Raw genomic sequence first — 17,513 nt, 5'->3', positions numbered from 1 at the left:
TTTTCCAGAAGGCCCTGTTATTTAAATCAGCTTCATTTGATTGCGTTGAAATAAGGGCAACTTCCATTTTGAATGACGCCAATGATTAAATACCACAGTTGTTATCAAAACAAAAAAACGTATTAAGTTAGGTGTGTTACTGCTTCATGGTGTTAGACAGTTTCCAGAGATCAGTAGGAATTGCTTCCTCATTAGAATTCTCATGAAGGTAACTTGCTCAATAATTTTTTTTTTGAGATTTCCAAGTCAAGGTTCAAGTTTTGCATATGAGAAGATTCATCTGGACCACCTCTTTACTCTTCTGGTTTTATTGTTTCTTTAAAGAATTAATTAACAGGCTTAATTCAAGGCAGACATTTTGGGAAAATATATATAAAAAAGGGAAAATAAGTTGATATACAACTTTTGAGGGATCATGTGTCAAAGGTCTTTGCAGAAGGACTATGATCTAACATCTTTGATCTTTCTAAAGGGGTATGCCACTTCTCACGCAATGGGAAGCCGCGGTGGGGGTGGTGAGGTTACACAGGGGCACACCCACCTAGTGGAATCTGTTTCTGCAGGTGAAGTTGTGATACCCTGGAGACCAAAGCCCACATCTGGGATACCCAGCATTCCAGACAACTTGGCAGTGAGCACCTTCTCGGGGTTGGGTAGGTAATCTGAGAAACCTCAGCATAGACCTCAAAGTTCCCACTGCAAGTGCTAATGAAGTCTCGTACCTCGCCTTTCTCAGCTTCTCATTTCCCAGCTAATGCTTTACAATTGGCCTTCAGGGTGGGAGGGACAAAGGGAGAGGGACATCAGAAGAGGGTGCAGGAAAACTCCCAGGGTGAAAGGGCTGCACCTCTTACAAACTTTACAAACTGCCTCACACTTTTACTTGAACAGGCGTTGGCAGCCAAGGAGTGGCTGGTGGATTCAAACTGCTGACCTTTTGGTTAGCAGCCAAGTTCTTAACCACTGTATCACCAGGGTTCCCTCATAGCCATAGAGCCGTGGAAGTGATCTCTGAGCCAGTCTTCGTTTTACTGTTGGCCTATGTTTCTCTTGCACCAGCTGTCAGTTTGTTGTACTGTGGTGGCGGCTTGTGTGTTGCTGTTATGCGGGAAGCTATGCCACCAGTCTTTCAAATACCGGCAGGGTCACCAGTGGTGAACAGGTTTCTCTGGAGCTTCCAGACTAAGATAAACTAGGAAGAAAACCTGGTGATCTACTTCAGAAAATGAGCCAGTAAAAACTGTATGGATCACAACAGGATATTGTCCAATATAGTGCTGGAAGATGAGGCCCCTAGGCTGAAAGGCCTCAGCAATGGACTCAAGCATACCAATTATCATGAAGATGGTGCAGAAGTGGGGAACGTTTTCTTCTGTTGTGCTGTGTCTCGACGAGTTGGAGTTGACTCGATGGCAACTAACAAAGACAACAAAATCTCTCTTAGACTGTTGGAAACTGAGGGCGCATCTGGAGGAGTCTACCTTTCCTAGAGAGAATTGATTTGCATAGGAATTAAATTTATATTCTTTTCCAGGGAGAAAAGCCATGAAAAAAAAAATGAATATTAACTTTCTTAAACTTAGAGATCCGTCTCACATGATCGAAAATTAATCTCAACAGCGGACATTTGTTGAGTGCTTACTATGTGCCAAGACTTGCGCTATCTTATTTAGAAGCAGAAATGCCAGTGGATAGCATGACCAGGAAGGAAATGTGAAAGTAGCCTGACAGAAGATCAGTGGTGAATTAGGAAGGACATAGGAAAACTAGACTAAATCCCACTTTCTCTAGACAGTGGGGATCCTTAGTAAATGCTTTCATTATAAAATGAGATTAAATGCTACTCTGGAATACACAATTCAGATTTCTCAGTCAGGAAAATGGCCCCAGAGCAGTGGTTCTTTTGCCTTCTTGGAGTCATGACAATCATTTAGAAGCTGAGAAGCGCTAAGGGTTCTCTTGCTAGAAAAATATACGCATATATAAGCATACAAAATGTTGCATGCTTTTTCTGGGATTGCCAGATCCCCTTGGAACCACTTTTCTTAGGTGGGTGGACTGTGGGATCAGCAAAGACAGGTAGCAGGTGGTTCTGGGCATTCCAGGCAGACAGGGTGGCTGGCAAGGAGTTCAGAGGAAGCCCAGCAGGGGCTTCCTAGCTGTAGGAGGGGTAGCAAGCATTCATAAAGTCTCATCTAGATGGGGAGTGGTATTGGGAATGACTAGCTATCGGTGTCAGAGCCTGGACATGGGGATGAGATTTAGGGGTATAATGCCCATCTGGAGACTTAGAATACTGAGAAAGGAGCCAAGATAAGGCTTCAGAAATCACATAAGAAGAGGGCTAGAAGGTGCAAGCTGGGTCACAAAGGAAGCCCACGATCCAAAACCAAGGTCAGAGCTGACTTGGCTGGGCTCGGGAAGACTCAACAAGATTTCCCTGTCTATGGGATGGTTGTCAGGGGCTATGGCCTTGGGTAGGGCGATGTGGACCATCTCTGGAAATCTGGTGGGAAGGAGGGAACCTGCCTAGTTATTACAACTATGGAGTTATTCCCCTTTGTTTGTGTGTACATGTGTATATGTGTGTGTGTGTTGCCATTTTCAAATCATCTTCTAAATATTAACTTTAAGACCAGAGAATATTCTTTATTTTTTGCATTTTTCTCGTCTTCTGAATTTGCCTCTTTACAGTTGCCTTTACCCTGCTACTCCTATATCCCCAGCCGTTTCTGTTCCACTCTTAAGTAGGAAGACCTACTGATTGGCAGGCCTTGGCCTTCCTTCACAAAATAAAAGGTTGGCAGCATTTTTTAATCCATCAAATATTTTTTGGAATTTTACCTGTTTATAATATCTGAATTTTTAATTTATTATTGGGGACCAGTAAAATGTAAATGTAATGTCCACACGAGTCCTTGGGTGGTACAAACAGTTAATGTGCCCAGCTGCTAACCAAAAGGCTGGAGCTTTGAGTCCACCCGGAGCCGTCTTGGAAGGAAGGGCAGGTGATCTACTTTCGAGAAATTAGCCATTGAAAACCCTATGGAGCACAGTTCTACTCTGAAATACATGGGGTCACCATGAGTCAGAGTCAACTCTATGACAGCTGGTTATTTTCATCTAAATGCTGGGGACTGTTGGATAATAATGTCCTCGATTGGGCAGAGTAGGTACTCAAGAAGTGTTTATTGATTGACTGATTAAATGAGACATAAATTATATCACATAAAGCTAACGGATGAAATGTCCATTACTTACTTCACTCTGATATCCCTTGAAAGAGTATTGCAGAGTTAGGCAGAGTTCCACATATGGATAATAAATTAGAAGATTGGTGTTCTCTTGACCACTCCGTTTCTGACTAGACAGCTGAACGGTAGTCTGTCTACTTACGTGGTGCCACTTCTTTGGTGGCATTTAGTGTATCAAAATAGTGCTGGTTGTCCTTGATATAGTAGTAATTATTGTCAGCTGTTAGTTGCTGGAGTTTTGAAGGAAAACAAATTTAAAGACAGAGACCATTAACTGATGGGGTAAACAGGGACAGAGAGAATCTTAATTTTCTGAGCTCAGTGGGTGCTGTTTGGAGAGTGAATCTGTTACCTAAATCATGAATGTTTAACTGATCATTAATCAAAGTGATTTAAAAGTTTAAGTAAGCATTAGCTTAGTTTTAGGGCCATTGGGTAGCACAAATGGTTACTTGCTCGACGACTAACCAAAACGTTGACAGCTCAAACCTACCCAGAGGCACCTCAGAAGAAAGTCCTGGTGATCTGCTTTTAAAAGGTTACAGCCTTGAAAACCCTATGGAGCATAGTTCTACTCTGACACGCAAGGGGTCACCATGAGCTGGAATTGACTCGACAGCAACTGGTTGGTTGGTGGTAGATGAGTTTTAGAATATGAAATTTGAAAAGTCATGAACACAATAACATTGGAGGAAACAAATAATAAGATGTAAACCCACTGCCGTGGAGTCGATTTGGACTCATAGAGACCCTGTAGGGTTTCCAAGGCTGTAAATCTCTACCGAAGCAGACTGCCACATCCTTCTTCCATGGAGCCACTGGTGGTTTTGAACCACCGACATTTCAGTTAGCAGTCAATCGCTTTAACCACTGTGCCACCAGGGCAGGAGAGCCATAATTCTGGCATGAAGGTCAGACCAAACATGGCAAAAGAGCTTGTGTGCTTGAATTAATGAGAGTCTTCTTCTCAGATCAGATTAAAATTAAAAAATGGGGGAAGTTGGAGGGACTTCCCCCTTCGATGGCTGGCTGTATTTAGCAGGAGATTGTTGTTGTTGTTGTTACGTTCTGTCGAGTTGGCTGTGACCCATAGCGACCCTATGCACAACAGAACGGAACACTGCCCAGCTCTGTGCCATCCTTACAATCATTGTTATGCTTGAGCTCATTGTTGCAGCCACTGTGTCAATCCACCTTGTTGAGGGTCTTCCTCTTTTCCACTGACCCTGTACTCTGCCAAGCATGATGTCCTTCTCCAGGGATTGATCCCTCCTGACAACATGTCCAAAGTGTGTAAGATGCAGTCTCACCATCCTTGCTTCTAAGGAGCACTCTGGTTATACTTCTTCTGAGACAGATTTGTTCCTTCTTTTGGCAGTCCATGGTATATTCAATATTCTTCACCAGCACCACAATTCAAAGGCGTCAATTCTCCCTCTGTCTTCTTTATTCATTGTCCAGCTTTCACATGCATATGGTGCGACTGAAAATACCACAGGCTTGGGTCAGGCACACCTTAGTCTTCAAGGTGGCATCTTTGCTTTTCAACACTTTGAAGACATCCTTTGCACCAGATTTGCCCAATGCAATGCATCTTTTGATTTCTTGACTGCTGCTTCCATGGCTGTTGATTGTGCATCCAAGGAAAATGAAATCCTTGACAACTTCAATCTTTTCTCCACTTATCATGATGTTGCTCATTGGTCCAGTTGTGAGGGTTTTTGTTTTCTTTATGTTGAGGTGTAATCCATACTGAAGGCTGTGGTCTTTGATCTTCATTAGTAAGTGCTTCAAGTCCTTTTGAGCAGAAGAAAAGTTACTCAAATTTATTCTTTTGTCTAATAGAAAGAAATACAATGTAACTTAAAATTAAGTCTAAATCGATGTTTTTTAAAATGTATTTATGTGTGTACTGGAGTGGAATGGGGAGTTAGCTCACTGGGGTTCTGGAGGAGGAATAGGAATCCAAGAATTGAAGAGATTCTTGTCAAAGAAGAAAGAATCATTAAGTAGACAAATTTCCTTGTTAAAAAATAGATTTCTACATTTCTGAGCTAGACAATTATGTAAAAAGGATTGATAAGATAGCAGTCCTTATAGAGATTCATAATGCTTTTAAATGACTGAGTTAAGTGTGTGTGTGTGTGTGTGTGGTGATGGTGTCAAAAGCACAGAGTAGTAACAGAAAATGAAATTATAAGACAAGGAGAACGATCATTTGCCCAGGGCAACCGATACCTGACTCATCTCCACTTCCCATTAGCACTTTGTCTCCTTGCCACCTGTTGATGCCAACACTTTCTGCCCAGGAGAGAACCTAGGTAAGAACCCAATGGGTAAAACACTTTGATCTTGCTTTTCTCTTAGCAACAGTTAAGGATGGGGCTCGGGGACAGGAAATGAATGAGGTGGAGGAGTGATGTGGGCTTGGGAAATGGGAAATCTTATCGGAGGTGGAATGTGGTTAAGGGCTGAAAGGGTATAAATAAAGATCTCTAGATGTTCAGAAGGAGAGGCTTCCTTCAGGGGGCAACCTGGGAAGTCTTCATAGAGGAGGTGGGATTTTAACTGGGCCTAGAAGGATGGGTAGGAGTTTGGCAGGTAGAAATGGATGGATGAACATTCCCGAGAAAGGCAAATAGCCCGAACAAAGGCGTCATGGCAGAAAGTACAAGCCTATTCCGGGAATGGCAGGTGATTCAGAATAGCTGGAGATAACATGGGTCGGGTAGGTGGAGGTCAGGTTATAAGAGACCCTGAACGCCAGGCTAAAGTCTTATTTGATACACAGGCAAACTCCTCACATGAATGGCCGCCTCATAAAATGTCTGCTTTACAAAGCTTGATTTTTTACCTGCTCAGGTTTTCTATAAGTATTGGCACAATTCTACTTTGCTAAGCCACATCTTAGTGTCTTAAAGGCAGGAGTCATGGCCTCTTAACCAAAGGCTCAGGCTATTCATTAGGTTCAGGAAATGACAAAGCACTTTGGGATTCTAAGGTGTCATGTGTGTGTGTTTTTTTTTTTTTTTAACTTTTTTTTAAAGCCATCTTTATCGCTGGGGTTGCTTACAGGGTAAGTGTGGCAGGCTACATCTTCCAAAAGCAGTCACATCAATATTTTCCATCCACATATTCTTCTTACAATGTGACTTTGACATTTGTCCCATTGAAAGGTGGCTTCTATGTTCTCTTCCTTTGAATTAGGCTGGCTTAAGACTATGGTTGGGGTGACTTCTGACGTTAGGATTTGAAAGGCCATGCAGCTTACTCCTGGTTCTCTTGGGGTATTCACTTTTGCAGCCCTAAGCCACTGTGTAAGATGCCGGAGGTCACCATGCTGCGAGGAAGCCCAGGCCACGTGGAGAGATGTCATGTAGACCTTCTGGATGACAACCAGCATCAACTACCAGAAATGTGAGTGAAAATGCCTCCAGATGATTCCTGGCTCCAGCCTTAGAATCACCCTGAGTTGTCCCCACTGTGTCCCTTCAGAGTCCTGCCAAACAGAATTAGTGAGCACAATAAAAAGGTTGTTTTAAGCAACTGGGTTGGAGAAGCTTGTTATGCCCCTGTAAATAACTGGAACAGTAAGCAATGAAGCCTTTTTCTGGCTCATCTCTCTCTGTTCAGCAGGACCAGTGTAGCAATGAGGAGGGAGGGAGTTATCATTGTTGATAAGACTCTGTTTGGTGATTTACATGTATTATCTCATTTAATCTTCCTAACAACACTGTGAGATAAATATTTCAATCCTATTGTACAGAGAACTAAGGCTCAGAGAGGTTAAATGATTTTCCCTCAAGTCACACAGAAAGCAAACCCAATTTTTCTGGCTCTGTAACACAAAGGATTTCTCCTATCACATGGGGCCTCCCCAGGCCGGGTGTTGTATGCACAGCGACCTCTGCCACCTGGCTCACCTCTCCATCAGATGGCACACTCACTGAACACCTGTTTACACAAGGTCCTGGGCCAGGAGCTGGGAAGGAGATGAAAAGAGAGAGATGATACCTGCCTTTACAGCGATGATAATGAAACAGGCAGCTGCAAGTCCCGTGGAAAGATAAAAGCAGCCCAAGTCTGTGTCTGATCCAGTCCTGTGGACTTTCATACAGGAGAGGGTCACTTTGGGGTCCTTGGCAAGTGGGTGACCTCCTGGTGCTCTATCTTTCTACACTGGTGAGAGTTGGGGTGACTGTGTGTCCCAGTTTTCCCATATATTCCTGTTTTCTGCCTATTGTCCCAGTGAAATTATTCATAGCACCTCCTTTTAGTCTCCCAAGTGCCCCGCTTTGGATGATAAATTATATAGTTGCCTCATAATTACATATATGCATATGTATATAATTACATATATTACTTATATATATAATTACATGATTTAATTATATATGTACATACATATATAAAATTACATCTTACCTTATATGGTGAGAGTGATACTTCCAAATCGACCTTTTACAAGGGAATGGGGTGAGGTACTATTGAGCAACTATGTGAAATGGGCTGAAGGCAGTGACTGATGGCCCCAGACAAGGAGTAGAATCTGTTAATTCAATGGAGAAGTTGTCCATTCGCTGTACAACAAGAAAAGTCAAATAGTGATCTTACTTAAAATAAGAGAATGTTTATTGGGGGTCCTAGTGTGTGCCACGGTTAAACAGCTTTAAAATCTGAGTTGACCAAAACAAACAATAAAACCTCTCCAACAAATGAAACAAACCACAATTGAACTGATCATCTAAATTGAACTGATGATCTAAATTGACCTAATTGGTTTGTGTCTGGCTAAAAGGGCAATGACTTTCCATATCTCTCTTGGGGAAAATGAGGGTAAATGAATCCGGTACAGGGAACCGTCTGCATTTTCTCAAAAGTGTGCTCCACAGACCATGGGCATCAGAATTGCTTGGGGAGATTGTTAAGAATGCCGATGCCAGGGTTCCACCCTAGACCCTGAAATCATTCAGAGAGGATGAGCCCAGGCATTTTTAGCAAACTCCCCAGGTCATTTAACTACACCCTGAAGTTTGAGGACTTCTAGGATTAGTTGACTAGCACCCAGGAAACACCAAGGCCCTAGAGAAGGTTCAGTGATTTGAGAATTGTTGTTAGTCAATTTAAAACTGTAAATGCACTTAGAACTTGTTCAAGAGAACTGACCGAAGGGGTGAGATAAACCTCAGTTATCAAGGTGGAAACAAGATGCCCTTAGTCTTAATTCCAACCCGCTTCCTCATGTAAATTATAAACCCACCCACTAGACTGAGGAACAAGTCACATCATTTTATTACAAGGAAAGAGGATGTGCTTAAACATCAATCTTTTTCTCATTATTACCACTGTCATTGGGATTAATCTAGCGGTAGGCTTGCAAGCACTCTCTAACAATATTTAGAGTTGCAGAGAAAAGAGCTCTCTTGATCAGAGTCTGGTCCATTCTGGCCAATTCTAACAAAAGTGGGCCAGGGGAGAGTGGTACAATGCTATGTTGCAAATTCAAGGCAGTATAGACTGACCATCTCACTTTCCCTGAGTATTGGTGCCTGTGTAAACAGAGCTTCTCAACAGAGTGAAGGAGCCCAAATACTAAAGCTATAACAGATCTTCGAGGTCATCAAGTCCAACCTTCTTGTTGTATAGATGGATAAACTGAGGCCCAGAGAAAGGAAATGGCCAGAATAAATCCTGGCTCTTTGACGTCCTATCTGGGTAACAACTTTTGACAAGCCACTTGATTTGTCCCTTGTCATCTATGAAATCAGGGATAACAATAATGCCTACTTTTTGTGGGTATTGTTGTTGTTAGCTGCTGTCAAGTCGGCCCCTGACTCATGGTGACCCCACACTCAACGGAACGAAACACTACAGGTCCTACACTATCCCCATAACTGGTAAGGGACTGGATAGTCTGTCTTAGTCTGGAAGCTCCACTGAAGCCTGTTCAGCATCAGAGCAACACGCAAGCCTGCACGGAAGGTGAGAATTCTACCACCAGACCACCAATGCGCCCTTTTGTAATTATAGGGAAGTCCCAAATGAGGCGAAAGCATGCATGTGAAGTATTTAGCACTGCACTTGGCACCAAAGTCAGCCTTCCTTGACTAGTTGTTTCCTATTATTATCGGCTACAGTCACAGAGCTAGTTAATGACAGAGCCAGGTCCAGAACTAGACCTTCTGACTGTCCTGTATTTTCCAGAGTGTGGATTTCAGTGGTATACTTGGAGTCCCAGAGATCAGTCACATGAGGTACCTGTGTGTCCCGACATTGTCAAATGCTATTTTAAGACCTTCTTTCAGAAGCAGGCTGGGACAATGAGCTTTGGTTGGCTGCCTCTGGCTGCACAGTCTGTTCTCAGGGGTGTGCGGGCTCTGTGCTCTCACTGTGTGTCTGCGCCCCACAATGCTCCACACACCTGGCTCGTAAACCATGCAGTGGTGGGAATGGGGGGCTGAGGCCTAGGGTGCCCCAACCACTTGGCCAGGAAACATGTTCCTAGGGAGTGAGATAGCCAGGAGGCTTGTGGGGGTTAAGTGTGTGGGTTCTGGAGGCAAGCTACCTGATTCTACCAGTTACTGGCTATGGGACTTGGGTAAGTTACTTGCCCCTAAAAACCTCAGTTTCCTCATGTGCAAAATCTGTAACAAGAGTGCCTGCCTCACAGGGTTATTGTGAGGAGTCAGGGAGGAAATCTACACAAAGCAAGGAGCCTGCCCACAGTCTGTAAATGATAGCTTGTTAGGAGTTTGGAGTCCCTGGGTGGTACAGATGGTTAACATGCTCGGCTGCTAACCAAAAGGTTGGAGGTTCAGGTCTACCCAGAGGTGCCTCAGTATAAAGGCCTGGTGATCTATTTTAGAAAATCAGCCATTGAAAGTCCTATGGAGCACAGTTCTACTCCGGCACATATCCAGATCGACTGGAGAGCAACTGTTTTTTTTTTTTTTTTAATGAAGCTTCATGAATTTACAGGGGAACTAGGATATAGGCAACTTCTCCATGGAAGGGCCAAAAATCAGAACAGAGAATTGTAATGAGTAATGCAGTAGTATTTTGAGCATAGAAAAATAAAGCCGAAATTGAGAATTGGTTGAAGGTATTGTATTGCCTTTGATGGGGTAAGTCAAAGTAACTGCCAAGGGCTCAGCAAAAGAAAAAATGAAAGTGCCTTCCACCTGTTCCTTTCCTGCTTTATAGGACCTTCCCTCCCCCCAGACTCCCACCTCTTCTTTAGAGTTTGTTATGGCTGTTTGGTTTATAAAAAATATACCAGAAGTTTCCATCCATGTTTATAAGCCCAAACTGTAGAAACTTTGAAAGAGGTTTTAATTAACAATAAATTGCAGTAAGGAAACTCATTATATTTAACTAATATTAAATTACACAACAGAGTCTGCTGACCACAGTATAGTAGGCAAGTGAAATGTATTTTGCTAGGTTTGAAAATGAAGGGGAAAAAAAGAAAACTTCTAAGTCTCTTTGAAAGAATTGTGTTGTGGGTTTAATGAATGTGAGTGACTAGTCACATAAAACTCCGGTCTCCTAATCCTTCTGCTTTGGCGAATATTGACTACATTAGTCAGGATAGGCCAGGTAGTGCTGAGTTAACAAACAACTCCGAACTCCTATTTAAAACAGCAGGATTTATTTCTTCCTTAAACTACATGTCCATATCAGTTCTATAGGACTCTGCTCCACATTGTCCTTCCTCTGGATCCAGGCTGATGCAGTAGATACCATGTGACATGTTGCCAGTCACCATGGCCCAAGGAAACAGAGTGGTGGATCTTGCCCAGGCTCTTAAAGCTTCCACCTGGAAGTGTCACACATCACTTCAGCTCAGATGTCACTGGCCAAAGCAGGAACACCCTCACCTTTAAGGAGGCGTAGAAACACAGCCCTACTATGTGTTTGGGAGAAGAACAAAAATGTTTGGTGACTAACCTTAGTATTGCCACATTTACATACATATCTTGCCAGCCATAAACTCCTAGAAGGTGAAGACTATGACTTGTTCATCTTTCTCCCAATACCAACGTGATGTAGAAGCTCGATAAATGTTCAGTGACTGAGTGACAGTAGAGTTTAGGACATGACTGGAACAAAATGGAGAGTAGGACCAGACAAATCGTCTTCCCTCCCCGCCTTTCCCTGGCACCTCTCTCATTTCCTTGTGCCAAGATTCTGACTCCTCTAGAACTGATTATCTGGATGTTCCTGGACAACTATGTAGCCACACAAAACCTCTGTTCCTACACCTGAAAAATAGGGATATTGTTAAAAACCAGCTGCCATTGATTCCAACTCATGGTGATGCCATGCTTGTCAGAGAAGAACTGTACTGCATAGGGCTTTCAATGGCTGATTTTTCTGTGCTCTCTTGTAAAGATTGAGTAAGGTGGCATGTGGAAAAGACCAGTGATAAATGCTTAAAGTTCTGGCTGTTGCCCGGTGCCCCTGGGAGCCCTTGGCTGCCTATCAGCCTCTGCTGAGCAGTGCCATTATGGTCTGCTGTCCTTGGGCAAGGCCCCATGTACTCAGTCTCCTCTGGTCTTCTTCCCACTTTTCTCCTTCAATTTTCCTATCAAGACTTACCGACCTTATATCCATTTCTTCAGAACTCAGCTTTCTACTAAACAGGATAAAATAATTCCTATTAATTCCTGAATAAATATTAGTGGGTTAAACCCCCTTCTGAAATAGTTGCTTGATATGAGGGTTAACTCACCCAAGGTAGGCTCTTAGCAGTACAGATTTACATTATGTCCAAAATGAAAGGGAACTTAGAGTTTGGTGGAATCCCTGCTGATGTAGTGGTTAAGTGCTACAGGTGCTAACCAAAAGGTTGGCAGTTTGAATCCACCAGGTGCTCCCTGGAAACTCTGTGGAGCAGTTCTACTTTGTCCTATAGGTTCGCTATGAGTTGGAATTGACTTGACGGCAATGGGTTTTTTTTTTAGAGTTCATTTAATCTGATGGTTAATTTTTTTTTTTTCTTTTAATGAAAAGATAATTGGGAACCCTGCATATGAAACAAAAAGGATTTGCTCTGACTGAGAAGAGGTGGGCAGGATGTCCACTACTTAACTTTCTCTAACCCAAAGGCCATAGAGCACATGCTCAGAACTCGGGGATGGGGGTATCCTCTCAGAGTCCCTGATTCTAGACCAACCTTTTCATCTTCAGAGAGAGGATGAGACCCCAGATCCCACAGACAGACAGTTACAGGAGTGAGATTGAAGCCCAGGTCACCTGAATGCTGGTCCCAGCCTTCCTGTATCAAACCTGCCTAGAAGGAGATAGGCAGAGAAGAAAGGAGCTATTTCTTCTCTTTTTTACTTTTTATTTTTATTGTACTTCAGATGAAGGTTTACAGAGCAAACTGGTTTCTCATCAAACAGTTAGTACATACTTTGTTCTATGACATTGTTTAACAACCCCATGACATGTCAACACTCTCTTTTCTCAACCCTGGGTTCCCTATTACCAGCTTTCTTGTTCCCTCCTGCCTTCCAGTCCCTGCTGCAGCACTGGTGTGTCCCTCTAGTCTTGTTTTGTTCCATGGTCCTGTTCAATCTTTGGCTGAAGGGTGAACCTAAGGAGTGACCTCATTACTGAGCTGAAAGGGTGTCTGGGAGCCATACTCTCAGTATTTCTCCAGTCTCTGTCAGGCCAGCAAGTCTGGTCTTTGTTTTTGAGTTAGAATTTTGTTCTACTTTTTTCTCCAGCTCTGTCAAGGGCCCTCTTTTGTGATCCCTGTCAGAGTAGTCAGTGGTGGTAGCCGGGTACCATCTAGTTTTACTGGACTTAGTCTGGCAGAGGCTGTGGTAGATGTGGTCCATTAGTCCTTTGGACTAACGTCCCTTGTATCTTTAGTTTTCTTCATTCTTCCTTGCTCCTGGAGGGGTGAGACCAGCGGAGTATCCTAGATGGCCACTCACAAGCTTTTAAGACCCCAGATGCTATGAAAAGAGCTATTTCTGATGACTCATGGAATTTGCTCATCTAGGAGCAAAGCAAGTGTGCTTTTTTTTTTCTTCTTCTTCTAGGGTCTTGGGTAATTCTACCAAGAGATAATAAGACACAAAACTTTTGCCTCTAAGTGACTGGTTTGAATGTAGTACAGCCTGTTAGTTACTCAAGATCATTATTGTGTGATGGGTTATCAAAGGGTATGTGAAATGTGTGGGATTTTTATGAGGTTGTTTTTATTATGGTAGAATGTTTAAAGGGCCCCTAATGTACAAAGCGCTTTGAAAACACTAATGGGGCCCCATAATCACCTGCACGATTATGAAGTTCAAATTGTGCTGAACAAACTTGAGAGCTATTTTTGATCAAATTAGTGGATGAACAGAACAGAGTATTTTAAAAAATTCTCTTTTTTTTTTTTTTTTTTTGCCTCACTTAACTCCTCTGAGTACAACAAAATCTTTCTTGGAGCTGGAGGAAACCATTGCTCTAATGCATTTTTCCACTGTAAGTAAACCCGAGAAGGTTTTCTTTCCTGGGTTTAAGGCATTGAATTGGATAGACTGTGTGCTACTAGGTTTCAAATAAAGAGCTGGTTGTAGTGAGTATTGAGATATATTTACTAAGGAAATTTGCTCCAGCTTGTTTTGCTCCCTGTCCCCCATTGCCCCAGGGTTAACAGATGCCCCATTAGTGCCTCACCGGATGTCCTTCTATAGTGACGCCTGCTGCTTTCACTTGCCACCCTCAATTTTCCATCTTACATTAGGAAACTGCAAGGTTAGAAAAACAATGGACTGTTTCCTTCCTCTTTCTTTAAACTACAGAGCTGAAAGGAGGGCTTCGTATTTATTACTCACAGGCCAGACTTGGCCATAGAGGTCATTAAAGTTCAAATGTAACAAAAGTTAAGGTGCACAGGTCTCAGCTGGTCCCCAGCCCAGCTGGGGGTCAAAATGGCTCTTGTCTTCTCATTAGGGTCCTTGTCTTAACCCAAGGTTTATTTCAGGTCTTGTAAGTAGTTTGGGCTGACATTTGGAACCTCAGCTTCCTAAAAAGAATGAGGACTGCGGGAAGAATCAACACAAAGAAGGCTCAATCTGGAGATGGTCAGCCCCGCTAGGGTCATGCCCCCAGGCCACCAAGCATGTGATTGTCATTTTCAGTTGTGACAGGTGCACTTCCCAGAACCCCGGATTTAAGAGGGATCCCTCGTTAAGCAGTTTAGATGTTTGTTTTTTTAATAGACTTTTTCAGAGTAGTTTTAGGTTCACAGAAAAATTGCACAGAAGGTACAGACAGTTCCCGTATGCTCCCTCTGTCCCCATACTAGTTTATCTTATTGTTAACACCTTGCATCAGTGTGGTACATTTGTTACAATTGATGAGCCAATGTTGATACATAAGCACTCTACTACTATTTGAAAGGTTGGCGGTTGGATGCTACCCAGAGGCACTTCAGAAGACAGGCCTGGAGGTCTGCCTCGGAAAGGTCACAGCCTTGAAAACCCTTCGGAGCACAGTTCCACTCTGACACACCTGGGGTGGCCATAAGTTGAACTGACTTGACGGCAACTAACAAAAATAACATTATTAATTGAATTCTATCGTGCTTTCAATCGCCTCATGTGCTGGACGATGCATAAGGCAGACCAAAGAAAAATTGATGCCTTCAAAATTGTGTTGTTGGCGAAGAATGTCGAACATACCATGGACTGCCAAAAGAAAAAACAAATCTGTCTTGGAAGAAGTACAACCAAAATGCTCCTTAGAAGCAAGAATGGTGAGACTATGTCTCACATACTTTGAATGTTATCAGGAGGGATCAGTCTCTGGAGAAGGGTATCATGCTTGGTAAAGTAGGGGTCAACAAAAAAGAGGCAGACCCTCAATGAGATGGATTGACTCAGTAGCTGCAACAATGAGCTCAAGCATAACGATTGTGAGGATGGCGCAGGACCAGGCAACATTTCATTCTGTTGCATGAAGGGTCACTATGATTCGGAACCAACTCAATGGCACCTAACAACAACAATAGTTTATACTGGAGCCTTGGTGGCACAGTGGTTAACAGCTCAACTGCTAACCAAAAGGTGGGCAGTTCAAATCCACCAGCTGCTCTTTGGAAACCCTATGGGGCAATTCTACTCTGTCTTAAAGGGTTGCTATCAGTTGGAATCGACTCAATAGCAATGGGTTTGGCTTATTTTTTCATAATTTATATTACGGTTCATTCTTTGTGTTGTCCAACCCTGTGGGTTTTGACATTGGCATAATGTCACGTACCCACCCTTATAGTATATCCTGCAGAATAGTTTTGCGGCCCTAAAAATGCCCTGAGCTCCACCTATTCATCCCTTCCCCTGAGCCCTGGCAACCACTTATCTTTTTGCTCTCTTTATAGTTTTGCTTTTTCCATCATGACACATAGTTTTAATCATACAATATGTAGAGATGGTTTTTCCTGCCATTTTTTCTTTCCTCTCGGGTAATATTCTTTTGGTGTGGATTGTTTTCTTATGACTAGACAATTTGTGGCCAGAAAAACCCTGTCTGAGTGGTGATGCAGATGCCCCGGCGCAGTCACGTTTCCTCATCACGCTGAAAGGGAAAGGAAACCACCTTTCTAACACTGGGTCCCCGGTGTGCTTATTTATGCTAAAAAGCAGCTGTCATGATTTTCTCTAACCAGACCTTCTTGTTGCACTTGACCACCAAAAGAGAGAGCCAGAAGTCAGAAAGGTAGCAGCCACGTGAATAGGGGTGGTGGAGAGGTGGGGAATGAGGGAGGGTGGAACAAGAAATTGCATCCATCAGTAAGCAGAGAGATCCTGTAAAGCCTGCACAGCCAATAGGCAAGGTCACATTAAGACTTTCACGGGCCTTAGGCATTTTTGCCTTCGGGGGTTCTTTCCTCCATTAAAAAAAAAAGAGAGAGAGAGAAATTATATTTTATAATTTCCTTGGTTTAAAGATGAATAAAGTAAAAAAAATAATTAAAAAAAAAAAAACAGTTGCCGTCAAGTCAATTCTAACTCATAGTGACACCATAGGACAGAGTAGAACTACCCCATAGGGTTTCCGAGGCTGTAATCTCAATTGACTCGATGGCAGCAGCACAGTCCAATGCCCCCCAAAACCAAACCAAACTCATTGCCATTGAGTCCATTCCAACTCATAGCGACCCTATAAGACAGAGTAGAACCGCCCCATAGAGTTTCCAAGGGGTGCCTGGTGGGTTCGAACTGCCGACCTTTTGGTTGGCAGCTGTAGCACTTAACCGCTACGCCGCCAGGGATTCCAGTATAATGCCCAGGATACTGTAAATTTTCAATAATGTTAGATATAATTTATTAATATTATTATTGTTATTATTATCTTATCTTAGCAAAATTTAATTGAGTTGCTCACATACCGAAAGTGGTACCATTTCAGATATCTACACAAAGTTAAACCAGAGTAGCCAAGTCAAACCAAACCCATTGCCATGGAGTCGATTCTGACTCATGGGGAGTCCATGTGTCACAGAGCAGGACTGCCCCTAGCCATTTGAGCCACTCAGGGATGCCGGCTGACCCTCAGCTGGTCATAATCTGCCCAGAATTCACATTTTTCTGGAGGGCCTGCCGAAACACCAAGCTGTCTGCTGTACAACTCTATGTAACATTCCACATGGATAGCATTGACTACAACACTGCCTGCCCTTCAGAGAAGATCAGGTTATAAATGGTGTGAGACAAGTTGTGAATTGGCCTATTATGCTGAACACAGCTCAGGAGTCTGGTCTTCAGCCCTACTCCCCATTTTAAAGAATCCATTAATCAAAATGACTTGCCTGTCTGTTAAAATAGCCCCAGGTTTCTGCCTCAGTGACTTTTATCATTGCCTTTGTGAGCCTAAATTTCTTTGAAGATCACGGGTTTGATAAACAATAAATAATAATTTTGAGAAGTAAAATTTTCTACGAACATCCCAAATCAAGTTCAAAGTTCCAAACTCTCTTTAAGTGTATGGAAGCATTGTGTTAAGAATGCAGCTGGCTATTTATTACTGTTTTGTATTAGCTAATTGGAAAACACCTAAATTATAACTAGTCACCCCCGCAGTTCAGGGTTGATTAAGCAGCTCTTGACACTTTTTCCTTTGTAGACCGTCTTAGGAGTGATTATCATGGCTTGCCCATTGGCTTGAGTTAATTACTCCCTATTTTCTCTAGTGATCATCTCTCTCCACATGCTCCAAAAATATCCTACTATCTTTCACAATTAAAAAAAAAATCTT

The 17,513-nt window shown here is 42.8% G+C and overlaps 1 long non-coding RNA gene across 5 annotated transcripts in view; it reads left to right on the top strand.

The window, feature by feature from the left end:
* LOC111750318 (uncharacterized) overlaps nt 1-17,513 on the top strand; it is a 107,055-nt gene that overhangs the window by 16,373 nt on the left and 73,169 nt on the right. For 4 of the 5 annotated variants that reach the window (XR_010318103.1, XR_002785478.2, XR_002785479.2 and 1 more), the window contains exons 2-4: nt 564-653; nt 5,518-5,575; nt 6,558-6,671. This is a non-coding gene — a long non-coding RNA (uncharacterized LOC111750318). The remainder of the gene's footprint in view (nt 1-563; nt 654-5,517; nt 5,576-6,557; nt 6,672-17,513) is intronic. The other variant, XR_002785481.2, reaches the window with a different exon arrangement.

Source organism: Loxodonta africana, chromosome 16 (assembly GCF_030014295.1).
Source record: "Loxodonta africana isolate mLoxAfr1 chromosome 16, mLoxAfr1.hap2, whole genome shotgun sequence".
NCBI classification, from domain to species: Eukaryota; Metazoa; Chordata; class Mammalia; order Proboscidea; family Elephantidae; genus Loxodonta; species Loxodonta africana.
Note: the sequence above shows the minus strand (reverse complement) of the source record. Positions and strands in the feature narration are given on the sequence as shown.